The following is a 14,258-nucleotide window of genomic DNA, read 5'->3' as shown; positions in this document are numbered from 1 at the left end:
GCCTTTTATCTTCTGAAAATAAAATCAGCTAAATCTGAGACATATGGTAGGATTGTTAATGGAGAAACAGCACAACTAGAAGTACACATTCCATGGACCCCAATTTCTTAGGTATTTATGGCCCTGCCCATTTATTCTTATACTTCTATGTTTCCAATCTGCAGAAGGGAGATTTACTTTTGATCAGTGGCTTTAATGTGTTGCTTTCTTTCTTTTTTTTTCTAACAGCCATACCACTTCCAAAGTTTGGCAAAGGTTCCTAAATATTATTTATTGGAAAGTACATCTTTTTGAAATAGGGATCTACAATAACTTTACAAACGGGAATATTTTAGAGCCTGTCTGTGAGAGATGAATGCTACAAGTCTACCTTTTCACATCTAGCCCTTGAGAAGACTAGGTTTTTGTTTAATGAGTTTTTTTTTAATTTACTATAAAAAAAAAAAACAAAGAAAACTTCATTCATATAAAAATGAATGACTAGCACCGTTTTCCCACAAATGTTGTATTCAGGAATGCTTCCCTCTTCCTAAAGGGTTCCTCCATTTTTCTTTCCTTTTTTTGTGAGCTCATTTATCTCTGTCTCCATTTCATAGAAACTTATTTTACAAATTACACTTTTTGTGTCACACATTTCAAAGAAAGATGATCCATGATCAGACGGGGAAATACTCCTTGAAACGATGTTTAACTTAAAGAAGATGAGATCACTCTGAGTAAATTAAAAACTAAATTAGCTTGAATTTTTAAAGATATTTCCAAGTTAAAAATTCTTATTCATGTCTCTAAGTCACAGATTGTCTTCATTAAAAAGCAAAAAATATTTTTAATGTTTAACCTCAAGATACCTGGAAAAAAAGAATTCCATAATAATTATTTATTTTATTTTTCCGCTTATGGGAACTTATTTAAGATGTTATTTGCATTTGTAACCTTATACTTCATATCCCCACCTCTCTCTTTTAACATCTATCTTCCCAGCATAATTGTCTCCTTGTCCTATTCCTACCATACTCCCAAATCAGTGCTCTGATAGATCTCTACACTAAGAGGGTGTTGTCTACAAAGGTGGCTATGAATAGATATGTTAAAAAGGCATGGATGATCCTAATTCAGAAGAAATAAGTTGCACCATAGAAATGTAAGTAAAAAGGGATTTTCAAAGACATATAAAGTGAAGAGATTTCATAGAGCCCTGCAGGTACATTAAAAAAATGTAAAAAATCCAATTATTTCTATTTTAAGTATCACCTTTCTCCTTTCTTCTCCTTCTTACCTCTTTGAAAATCACAACCCAATCCTCATCTTCATAAAAGCTAACTGAAGGTACTTTTGCACATAACCAGAACACAATTCTGAGGAACCTTCTCCGAGGACTCATGACATAACCCTTAGATGTGAATTTCATATACGAAACACAGCAACAAAATCCATGTTTTCTTGTGTCAGAGGTGTCAGGGAAGACTACCTGACTAGATGTGGAGACCTAATGTAAAGACTGCTGTCCCCTTTAACATGGTAATCTTAAACAAGAAGTTACCTTCTGGTGCTTATGAAATAGATGATATTTAAATACTTTTAAAATTCTGGTTCTCTTCAACAACCAGTGCATAAAGGATCACAGAATCTCAAAGCTCAAAGGAACCTTCAAAAGGTCATCTTTGATAATGGAAATACGGGAAAAGGCCCAAAGACCTAATGTGACCATCACTCTGACCGAGGTAATGCGTAGCTCAGGTTTTCTCACCACCAGATTGAAGGGTCAATGAGGCAAATGACATAAAATTATTTTTAAAAACTAAACACTTTGTTTTATGTGCTGTGAAAATACCAATAAGGATAGAAATCACAATTGACTTTTTTAATAAAAGAGATGCAAAAAAAATTTTAACTCTTGTTAACTACTCATTCTAGGAAAAATCTTAGATAAAGAAGTATTAAAAGCCCTTTATCCAATTCTTTCTGGATTCCATCTAGAAACTACAACTAACATCAGATAATACCATTCCCTTTTCTTTGTGCATCATCGGCAATTCTAAATCTTAAACTGGACGCTATACTTGGTTAAAAAGAAAAAAAGAAATTAGAAGATTAGCATAGACGATATGCACAAAATGACAATAAGAAGTCATTTACCACTTGCTTAATACTGACCCCACAGCCTCAAAGTATTGTAGGTGCTCCCTTGTTTTGAAACACCTAGGATTTTTTTGCTTGGGCTTTGGAAAAAGAACAGAACCTTTTCGTCCCCTGGATTGACTTTAGAATCCTATCATCATTAAGTGTATGTTATAAGCTTCCCAGTAAGAATTTGTTAATGACTTAGGTATGGCTTAAATTTGGAAGAAGGATCTTGTTGCTATATTGTTCCCCAAGCCCCTTACACAAGCTACAAATTTGCATGCAGGTGAAGCACTTTTTGTGCAATTATTTTATTTTAGAGCATCTAATGAACACTGCTCCTTTCCAAAAAAGGATTTGAATCAGTACCTGTAGAAGAGCAATTTTTAATCACTTGGGTGAGAGAGTGGGTAATAGACTCCATTGAGAAATGGATGAAATACACACTGGAACACATCTAGAATTTTTTTAAATTCATCATTTTCTGGAACTCATCCATGAACTACGTATCAGTAACAAAAACTATTTTAAAAAATCTATCCAGCATTAATTGATTTCGATGTAATTTCAGAGTTAATGAAATAATGTGTATAAAATGTTTACCCAGAGTTTGACTTATAGGGCTCAACTGTTTTCATTAACACACTATTTCTCTTTAAGGGTAGAAGAAAAGCATTCCAGGTCAAACACAGAAAGTTTATTCAAACAGCTGAAAACAAAGTCATATACATTACCAGAAGTAAACATGGTGGTCTTTTTTAACCAAATACACATAATGAGAAATAATAGTGAATAATAATAATATTTATTGAAATCATCCTCACAGCAAGTTTTTTTTTTTATCACAGCAAGTTTATGAAGGATCTAATACAAACATATCCACTATAAGATGAGTGAACTAAACAGTAGTTTATTCTTTTTTTTTTTAAAGACTTTATTTATTTATTCATGAGAGACACAGAGAGAGAGAGAGAGGCAGACACAGGCAGAGGGAGAAGCAGGCTCCATGCAGGGAGCCTCATGTGGGACTCGATCCCGGGACTCCAGGATCACGCCCCGGGCCGAAGGCTGACGCTAAACCGCTGAGCCACCCAGGGATCCCAACAGTAGTTTATTCCTAATGGTCTATTGATCATATATATTAAAGAGCTACGTTAAAATGTAGTACAAACTACTATGTACAAAGTAGGAATGCATCTTTACTCAAATGTCCTTTCTAATTGTTCTATCAGATCCAGAAAATACCATCAGTTTTAGACACAACTCAAACCATGGAGTAATCTTTAGTTACAGTCTTCCTGCCCCCCACCTGGGGAGGCAGCGTTAAAAACATGTGAAGAGCAAGGACTTGGCATCAGACTGACACGGGTTTAATCCTTGTCTCTGTGGCTTATAAACTCTGGGAATGCAGGTAGGCTGTTTAACTCCTTGGAGATCCTGATTTCCACTTATACAATGGACACAAGACACCTACCTCATGGAGTCTAAATTTAAGATGAAAACTGAGAGAGCATGCAGAACTCTTAATCCTGGGGTATAGCAGATGCTTAATAAAATGTAAATTTATTACTATTAATTTATTCTCCAAGATTCTCAAAGCTGCTCCTTTCTGTTTCTTGACATTGATACTTACCAGTTTCATCATAAAGGGTTGTTATAATAATTCGGGAAAGAGATTATTTGGGACCTGCAATTTTGAGGGCTCTTATTCCCTTTTCACTAACTACATCCCCTGAGGCACGGTTGCTTTAAGAGGCTTGGATTACTTTTTTCTCTTCCCAACACTGTGGTCTGCTTTGTTTGGAAGCCCTGTTGGTCTTTCCTCCCAGCCTCTGCTACAGTCACGAGATCACTCACTAGTCCTGAGCAAGAATGCTCTTGAATCATACTCCCTTCAACAGGATAATGTTGGATGAGTAGAGTGGCAAAGTGAATCCTAGCAGAAAGAAAGGGCCCCAAAGCAGACCAATCCCCCATAGAGGGCCTATCCTTTTGTTCTTGGTGTCCATAAAATAACTGTTCTAGATCACACCTAGAAGCATGCCTGTGCAGGTAAAGATGTCAGGTACCCTGCTCTAATTGAACGAGGCTACAATTTCATTCCCATTCTGGACTTCTCTATTGAGAAGTCATTAATTTATTGCCATTAACTTATTCAGAATGCTATTTATTTATGAGTTCGTTCACATATGTATTGAGCATCTTCCCAGTGCTAGAGGTCAAGGACACGGTCTGAGGGCTCATTATGTACGTGGATAGACAGGCATCTAAATAATTAATGTAATACAGTGGGACAGTGCAAGACTACGGTGTAGGAGTAACAGTGAGGAGAAACAATGATCTGGAAGGGGGATGAGGGGTCTTGGAAATATTCACTAAGGAGTTTGGAAACTTTTGAGCTGAGTGTTCAAGATAAACCCAATGTTCTCAATGCTCCCTGAGCCCTGATCAGCTCCCAACCTCCCCTTTGCTCAGCTAGCCTATACTTTAGTGTTTGCTCAGTGAAAAAAAATGAATGGATAAATGAATTGGGTTTAGATCTAATTGGGGGGAACAGAATGAATTTTTTTTAAACTATCTGAGCAAACAAAGTTGGAGTGCATATTTAGTGTAGATGATGGAGATAATGGGAACTGTTTCCCCCTTCCCCCTTTCCATCTGGAGTGTTCCACCTTCAGGAGCTCTCTAATGATCAATACTAATGAATCTAATTATTATTTTCCTTAGCACACAAACAGTGTTCTGCATGTATTAATAACTACAGGATAAGTATTAGTCACTCCATTTCAGATGTAGTTTAAAAATTGCTGTTCGGTGACATGCTCAAGTCACAATAAGTGTGGGAGCAGGGATTGATTAGCAGATGGGCCCAAACTGCTGTTTCTTGTGCACACGGGAAGGACTCCCCCACTCATCTCTACCAGCTGTCGGAGATGAAATGTGCACTTCCCCTCCACAGATGTAGGAGAAAGAGCCAATGCCATTGAATTTCAATAAATGTGTATTATCTCAGGCAGAAGGTGGGCAACTATCCTCACCTAAACTAAAAGCACAAAAGCAATGTTATGTTTCACCAAGATACTTAGATCTGCCCCCAGGAAATAAAATTAAGACTGTCATTTATTGCCTTTAACAAAATCACTTTCTTTCACTAGAAAATAAGAAACTGAAATCATTCCCGACTTCATACCATAAACACAATGCCTTTCTCTGCAAAATTCATACATGAAAAACAGTGAAGTGGGAGTCTCTTCACAAAGACAATCTAACAACTATGGCTTTACTCATAGTTCCGTTAAAGGAGGGATCTCCCCGCTGACCTGGAGGCCTGAACAGCCTGAGAGTCATTCTTTCCAACTCTAAGAGAAGAAGAAACGGGGGATGATTAGGAAGTAGAGCAGGTAGGATGCTTAATCAGCGGCAGAGCAATCAATAAACACCAACAGGTCAAATCAGTTAAATTGAATTAAATTGACCTTATATCTTTGGAGAAAAGCCTAAGGACAGAGAGAAGGAGAACAGGTTAGAGTTGACTGGCCTTGTAACAACAAAGGAAGTCCAGGAGTTAAGGAATTTGAGGTTATAGCTTATCGAAGCCCAGTTGGAAAGCTACGCATTGTCAATGTTAGAAGGCTTTGAACAAGGGAAAAAGCAATATTGTCTACAAGATTACAGTAATTGCTCCTAAGGAGATTTTTCTGTTTGCTTTTCTTCATCTCTGTCTTCCTCCCTCTATTGGTTCCTTTTCTTAAGCAACTTTCTTCTGGCTTCCACTCCCATCCAGAGTCATTCTTGCCCTTCTTGGGCTTTCTTACTCCGTTTGAGCCCACTGCCTAGTGTATGGTACACAATTAATGACTGTTCTAGAAGAAATGTTGATCTTAATGTTTTCCCTTCTGTGTCTGCAAAGAGACAATTTACCATGGGTCTCTTGCATTTCTGCACATCCTGTAAGCAGAGGCATGGACTGCCTTTGCTCTGGACTATCTTCCCAAGGATGTCTGTATACCAAACAGGTGAAACTTAGGGATTGTGTCTCTCTTTCAGGCTCAAAGGACAGCTCTGTTTATAGTTCCTTTTAATAAAAATAGTGTCACCCTCTGGGGCAGGTTTACTGCTCTTTATAAAAGATTTGGACTCCTTGAGCTCAGGTCCCTTTACTGTAACCCAATCCCCTAAGTATGAGTATACAGGTGCCACTCGACTCTGCTTCATCTTTCAGGAAATTGGGCTCAGAGAACTGGCACAGACTGAGACTCTGGCTACTACTATTGTTGCTAATAATAAAATCATTTCTCTGATCCAGGAGTCTCAAGTGTTCTGACAGCATGCATGAAACTGTGGCAGGTTTACTTTTTAGGTTGCAAGTAGACTAAAATCTCAGATTTTTCACAGTTCTTCAAAATGACCATGCAGCCAACTGCCCCAGATTCTGTCTCTTTTTGATTTTTTACTGGGAGCCAACCAAATGTTAAGAGTTGCCCCCCCCAAATTGGCAAGGTTGAAGATAAAAAGGACGGCATTTTCCTATGTCCCCATGCCTGGCAAACACGCATTTGTGATCTATGGGAAACTATCAATCAATAGGACCTGAACCTTAAAGTTATAAACAAAATTGCTTTATTGTGTCAAAGATATTAAGCTGAAGGATCTTTCAAAATTAGCACTCCTCCAGTGTGCACAAAATTAAATTCTAGAACTTTGAACATGTATGACTAAAAAAAATTACTTGGCTATGTTGGTGACAAAATAAATACCTCTTCAGGCTAATACAGATACTACTTGGATCATCTTCCTGTCTTATAGATAGATAAATGTATGCTGTAGAAACAATTTCTGAGACCGTGTATTCCTACCTTATCAATTAGCAAGCCAATCAGCAAATATACAGAATGTGTAAATATTTAAAAATTAGAATGGTAGTGGGGCACCTGGGTGGCTCAGTCAATTAAGCATCAAACTCTTGGTTTCAGCTCATGATCTCAGGGTCATAGGATCAAGTCCCACATTGGGCTCCTTGCTCAGTGAGGAGTTGGCTTGGGATTCTCTCCCTCTCCCTCTATCCCTCCTCACCCCACTCATTCTCTCTCTCCCTCTCAAATAAATAAATAAATAAATAAATAAATAAATAAATAAATAAATATTAAAAAATAAAAACAGAATGGTAGTGTAATGTTTATATTAATAGTATTATGTTCTCACAATAAAAATATAAATGTTACTTCTTCCAATCCTGATCTATATTTACTGATAGGTCTAGAATGTCAGTTTCATTTAATCAAAAGAAAAAAGCATCTTTCACCTTTCTTTGCCACTTTTGGTATACTTCTTAAATAAAGGTGAGTTGTCAAAAATTCCTTTCTTACATGAGTTTTACATATATATTTATTATTTTTAAATATCAATAACTGCATGATTTTAACTTTTTGCCTACATGTTTTATGAGAAACCATGTCAAAAGTAGGTGACGAATATTAGACAAAAGTGAACACTGAATAATACACGGGTATCACATGCCCACTGTGGTCCCAACCCCCTAATATATGCCTACAAGTCTGCAAACTGGTAGAGAGGTGAACTCAATCATCACTTTGAGCATTTGTTATCAACACATTATTTGCACAGTACTTAAGTACTTAGTCTCATCTCTTCTAACATATCTCTTAAAAAACATATTATTGAGAGGAACTGGGGTGGCTCAATCAGTTAAGCATCTGACTCTTGATTTCAGCAATCTCAGGGTGGTGAGATCAAACCTTACATCAGACTCCACACTGGGTGTGGAACCTGCTTAGGATTCTCTCTCTCCTTCTGCCCCTCCCTCTGCTCACTCTCTCTCTCAAATAAATGAATAAAATCTTTTTAAAAATGTATTATTGAATTTTCAAACCCATCAAAAGTAAGGAGATGTGAACCCCTCATCCAGCTTCAGCAGTTATGTCTACTTGGCCCTTTAGGGGGAAAAAAAATGTCTTTGTGATCTGAGATGGAAGATGGTAAGAACAAATTAATAACATCCTTTTCTTAAATGATTTATTGAGGAGAGATTTTTTTATATATTGACAGAAAAAATCTGGACTAAGGAAACACAGAGGTAAAGTGTTAAGGGGAAAAAAAGGAAGATTTTCACGGGATTTGAAATTTCCTTGTTGCAGTATTTTTGAAACTCGTACTAATAGTAAATTCTATTTTATTGAACAAACAAAATATTATATGTATTAACCGCTCAAATCCTAAAGAAGTCTTAACAAATGCATAGGTTATTTTATACCTCCTCCCCAGATGAAATCTTTATCTTATTCATTTGTTATCAAAATAAATATCAATTGAATATCTACTATGACCTGCCCCTCCCTAAGCATTTTGAGAGGACTGGATTTGCAGCATTGAAAAAAGTAGAAGTCCTAATCTTGGGAACATTTTTCTCAATACTTCTAAATCATGTATTCCTCTCTTAATACTCAAAATGTCATTATTTTCCAATTTTCTTATATAAACTATTTGTAAGCTGTGATGTTCAATTTTATGTGTGAACTTAAATGGATCATGAGTACCCTGATATTTGGCTAAACATTGTTTGTGGAGGTATCTCTAAGAGTGTTTCTAGATGAGATCAGCATTTGAATCAGCAGACTGAGCAAAGCAGATTTACCTCCCAGGTATGGGTGGGCCTCATCCAATCCACTGAGGGCCTGATTATAACAAAAAGGCAAAGGAAGAAAAACTTTGTTCTCTATACCTAAAAGCTAGAGTTGAGATACTGATCTTCTCCTGCCTTCAAACTAGGAATACTACTATTAGCTCCCCTGGTTTTCAGGCCTTCAGACTTAGATTGAGATTTACAATACTAGCTCCCTCGGTTTTTAGGCCTTTGGTCCCAGACTGAACCACACCTGAGTCTCCAACTTGCAAACAGCAGATTGTAGGACTTGGCCTCCATAAAATCTCTCTCTCTCTCTCTCTCTCTCTCTCTCTCTCTCCCTCTCTCTCTCTCTCTCTCTCTCTCTCTCTCATTGTCTCATATTGGTTGTGTTTCTCTGGAGAACCCTGACTAATACACAAGCTCAATCACATTCCATATTTCTTTGTCCCAATAGTTTTACATGGTAATGGTCAATAACACATGTATCAAGAATATATACATATTTTTTTAATGTAAGGAAGTATAACATCAGTCTTTATATCTAATCCATTTTTATTATTCTATGTTATAAACTCATCTCCTCAATTTTAACTGAGATTACTTACTATAATCTTCATATAGGGACTCAAAAAGATAAAAATTTTCCTCTGATGTTAGAATTCCATTTATTTTTTTGCCCCTAAAAAGAAACAATCATTTGAATCTCTTAAAGGATTAATTAACCTTTTCGTCTTTATACTTTTCTTAAAAAATCAGGACCCTAAACTGAAACCAGTTCTTCCAAAACTCTTTCCTTAATTTAGCATAGGCTTTCATTAGAAACCATAAGGAATGTAACTAATATAAGTAATTTTAAGGGACATGATCACTGACCACTCTGCATATGAAAATAAGTGATTGATTTATGGGGAAAAGAATGTTAACAAATAATCCGTGCATATGCTCATCTTGTCTAGTTAAAGTTCAGGCCAAAACCAATGCATAATAAATCCTTTTGTGTTTTAGAAAACGATGTACATTTCACCATACATTTCATTTTTCTCTGTACACATCTAAGCAAGTATGTGAGGAATAAGTGATTTTCTGAAGAACTTATAAAACCTTTTCTTTTGTGAAAGTAGACCTTGAAATATAGTTAACTTAATTAGGTAAGCTTGTTCTTTCCATGGAGTGTTAACTAACACTATAAATGATATTCTCTAGTATAGAACATACTGAGAATCCTCCAGTTGCCCATAGTGAGAGTTGTGGTGTCCTTATGGGATCTTCTCAAGAGGAACAGCACATCTTCTGGATTACCACTGCTTTCCACGGGCAGAGGGATGGCCTATGATATAAAGTACCTACTGTGCAACATGAGAATTGAGGACAAAAAGAATTCTAGTATTGTCATCTAAACTAGAATTTTGTTAAAATATATGTCAAATGTTTTTTATTATTTCTCTTTTATTATGCATTTTGTTGTTATGACCATTATTTTGTAGCAAAGTTGCTGTCTCCATCTTAAGATTACAATAAAACTGTTCAGTGCTAATTACTAACAGAAAGTAGTCATACATGAAACAAGTGACCCAATTACCTAGATAAATTATCACTTTTCAAATGGTGCACATGATCAGACACTGGGATATTTATTTCATTCCCAAGAGAACAAAGGTTTAGGTAGAATGTTGGAATGGTATAAAATGCCTGGTAGAAGTATTTAATGCCCAACTCTCTACCCCAGACCTGATCTAGGTTCTAGCCTCCACCAAAAAACAAACAAAGAATATTCCATTTTTATGCCCAAAATGCCTGACATTATTACAGAAACCTACATATTACTTAAGCTTTGAAAGTAACTCCTAACTCTGATCATTTTATTTGTTTTTACATCATGAGGGATCCCCAGATAAGATGGAGGTTGCCACGAATACCTCCAATGAATCAATGTACAATGAATTGTCATTAAGAGATCCCAGATAAATGCACAAACAATTACTTTGATAAAATATTGACAGGTTATACTTGTTTGATGCTCATTGCTACAGCAGTGACTAGAGTAGCAGTTCTCAACTTTTAGAATGCATTAGAATCACCCTGTGAGAAGGAACAGTGATGCTATTGCCACTGGTCCAGGGATCATGTTTTGAGAACCTTTGTGCTAGAGTGGTATACAAGTTGAGTGTTAGGCCTCAAGAAATCCAATATAGTCAACCAGTAGTAGGCTTTAGATCATTTATGACCTTTATTAAGCCCAAACTGTCATAAAAACATCACAGCATTAGTTAGCTTCAATATCGCAAAAACTTAGTATAGGATGGTTGGTGAAATGAGGTAGAGTCTTTGTGATTGAAACTGGTCTTGAGGTCATAATTGATACTCATAATCTCCATCCTTCACCATGTATTCTAGGTTTTTCTTACTCTTGACCAGCACTTCAGCAGGTCCGGATTGCTTATTGCTGGTGTGACTCAGACCTTGCGCTCCAAAGAAGTCAGAGCCCCTAGTTCTTTCATCTTGTTAGGTCATGTTTGCTGCAGTCATCTTCTTATAGTTATCACTAAGCATAGAAACACCAAAAATCATACCAGTCAATTTCCTAACTACCTCCATTATAGAGAACTCATCTATTGGTAATCCTCAGTAAGTGAAGTTTAACTATGATATTATCAATCCAGTATACTGTCTATGCCACAAATTGGTATGTATAATTTTGAGGAGAGAAAGGCATCAGTGCAACAGAGGTAGATGACATGGCAATCTGGCAACTTGTTCATGTAACTAATTTGTGCCCCGTTGGGGTCATCTTGGATCCATTCTTTAACATATTATTTTTATCATACAATGACTTGTTCCTGTGCCCAACCAAACGTATGACTCAAAGAATGTGATAATGCTCAGTTCACGATGGACAGCTCATTGCCCCATGATCAGGTATTCAGTCTCTACTGGGGCCTGATACCTTGCCTGTAGGCATGTGAATTGGTAAATAGATCTCTTCTTTAGAAGGCATGGCCTTGCTCCAGAACCATAGTAGTCTGTACTGTGACCCTTCAATTGGGCTAACCTAGGGACTCCATACAGCATCTTAATCCATGACAGATACATCCCAGCAATATCTGATATGCTGCATAATACAAGTTATTGGGAAGCTTGAACTTCAGTCTAGACCTTTCTCATTGTCCTGTCTTACTCTGGACCCAACTCAAAATTGGAAGCTGTCCAAGCCCTGGACATATGAACTGGAGAAGAATCCCCAAATATAGTATGCCACCTTGAAAATCCAATGAGGCCCATCAAAATTCTCTTGTAAGAGGTGCAAAGTTCAAAGCTTCCCTGTAATTTTATGGAGGATTTTTTAGCATGGTTCAGAATATTAGACACCTAAAAATATCACCAGTATGACAAGACTTTAAATTGTATGGTATCATCTCTCATCTAACTGTTTTTTTTTTTCATCTAACTGTTATTTGCATTCTTCATTAGGGTATCCAAAAATATTTACCAGTTCCTTTCAACAGTCACAATTAACATGATGTCACAAATATAGTAGACTGGTCTGTTGTTGCATGAAATATCAAAATAATAAAGGTCTCTGTGGTCTTTATCATCACAGAGAGCAAAAGAAATAATATCATCCTTAAGAAGAAAGTGAGATCTATGTGGAACAAGGTCTATGTGGCACAGTCCTACATATATATATATATATATATATATATATATATATATATATATAGTCTATAAGACTATATATATATAGTCTTATAGACATATATACATTTATATATATATATAGTCTATAAGACTATATATATATATATAGTCTTATAGACATATATACATTTATATATACATATGTATTATTTTCTTTTTTTAAGATTTTATTTATTTATTCATGAGAAACACAGAGAACGAGGGGCAGAAACATAGGCAGAGGGAGAAGCAGGCTCCATGCAGGAAGCCTGATGTGGGACTCGATCCCAGAACCCTGGGATCACACCCCGAGCCAAAGGCAGACAGACACTGAACCACTGAACCACCCAGGGATCCCTATATCTATTATTTTCTATTATTTTCATTACGTATCTCTTGATTATAAAAGATTTATTATAAAGAATTGGCTCATGTGATAATGAAGACTGGCAAGTTCATATCTCCAAATGTGCAATGTGGGCTAGCAGGCTGGAGACTCAAAACAGTCAGTGGTGCAGATTAATTCCAGAAGCAGACTGTTGGAGAATTTTCTTGCTCAGGAGAGGGTTATAATTTTGTTCTAGTCAGGTCTTCCACTAATTAGATGAGAACCATCCACATTATGGAGGGCAATATGTTTTACTTTACTAATTAAAACGTTAGACTTACCCATAAGCACCTTTGCAGAAACACCCAGAAAAAGGTTTGGCCAACTACCTGGACACCCCATGCCCTAGTAAAGTAGATACAGAAAATTAACCATAAGGGCTAGAATGAAAGATAAACCAGGAAGGTGTAAGGGAAGGGAATGAAAAGATATCCAGTATGCCCTCTCTCCTGGAACTTTCAAATAGAGACAAGGTAAAAGTAACAGGTCAAAATAAACACCTGGTGTACAGAGAGTAGAGTGGTAAGAAAAATCTGCCCTGAGTATAGGTAACAAGAGGGTATAATGTCTATAGGGAAGTTAATAACAAACTGATCGCAAGTTAGTCTGCCATTTTATTAATATCATGTTCCAGCAATTCTAAATAATGTGAAAGATAAAATACTCTTCCTTAAAAAAAAATCTTGTATAGGTCTAAATTAAAAAAAAAATACTGCTGTAGTTCCTGTTGAATTTTAATAGTATATACATACAACTTTTAAATTAGAAATTTTTTCTTATCCTTTAATACATGTTGTACACTGTATCAATGTTAATTAAAAGTCCGGTTATACAGACCATGCCTGTTACACATATGCATTTTGAGATGAAGTTTATAACTGTTTTGGAATAATTTAATCTCTCTTCAGATGCTTTTTGCATCTCTAACCCCTGTAGTATTGCATATTCTTGAATTTAAGCATTAGATTGGAAGTGAACAGTGATAGGATAGATTCTAAAATAAAGAAATGGAATTTGAATTACTTTCGTTTTCTCATTTTGTGTGCAAATTAGTCTCTGTAACCTTAGAGAGTTTATTCTTTGGGAAATATTAGTCTGTTACTTTCTTCTGATTTGTTTTTTTCTGATTATTATTATTGATTTCACTTCATGATTATTATTGAAAATAAGAGAATAGGGGATAAAAATAATCTGTCCTAAGTGTGAAATAATAGATAAGGGATTAAAAATTAGTTGCTCCAATGTCAAAGGTACTGCACATGCTGCTGAGAATGTTCTAAGTGCTCTCTAAGCATAAGGAGGAGAGGAGAGGAAAAACAGGACAGTAGCTGTGGGGTAAAGGAGGAACACAGAAAGGACTAGAAGAGATGCATTTCAGTTGAGCTTTGAAAAACAGTAACTTATGAACAGTATTCATTGATTCTTTTATTC

This window comes from Canis aureus, chromosome 28 (assembly GCF_053574225.1).
Source record: "Canis aureus isolate CA01 chromosome 28, VMU_Caureus_v.1.0, whole genome shotgun sequence".
NCBI classification, from domain to species: Eukaryota; Metazoa; Chordata; class Mammalia; order Carnivora; family Canidae; genus Canis; species Canis aureus.
This window is presented reverse-complemented; position numbering follows the sequence as displayed.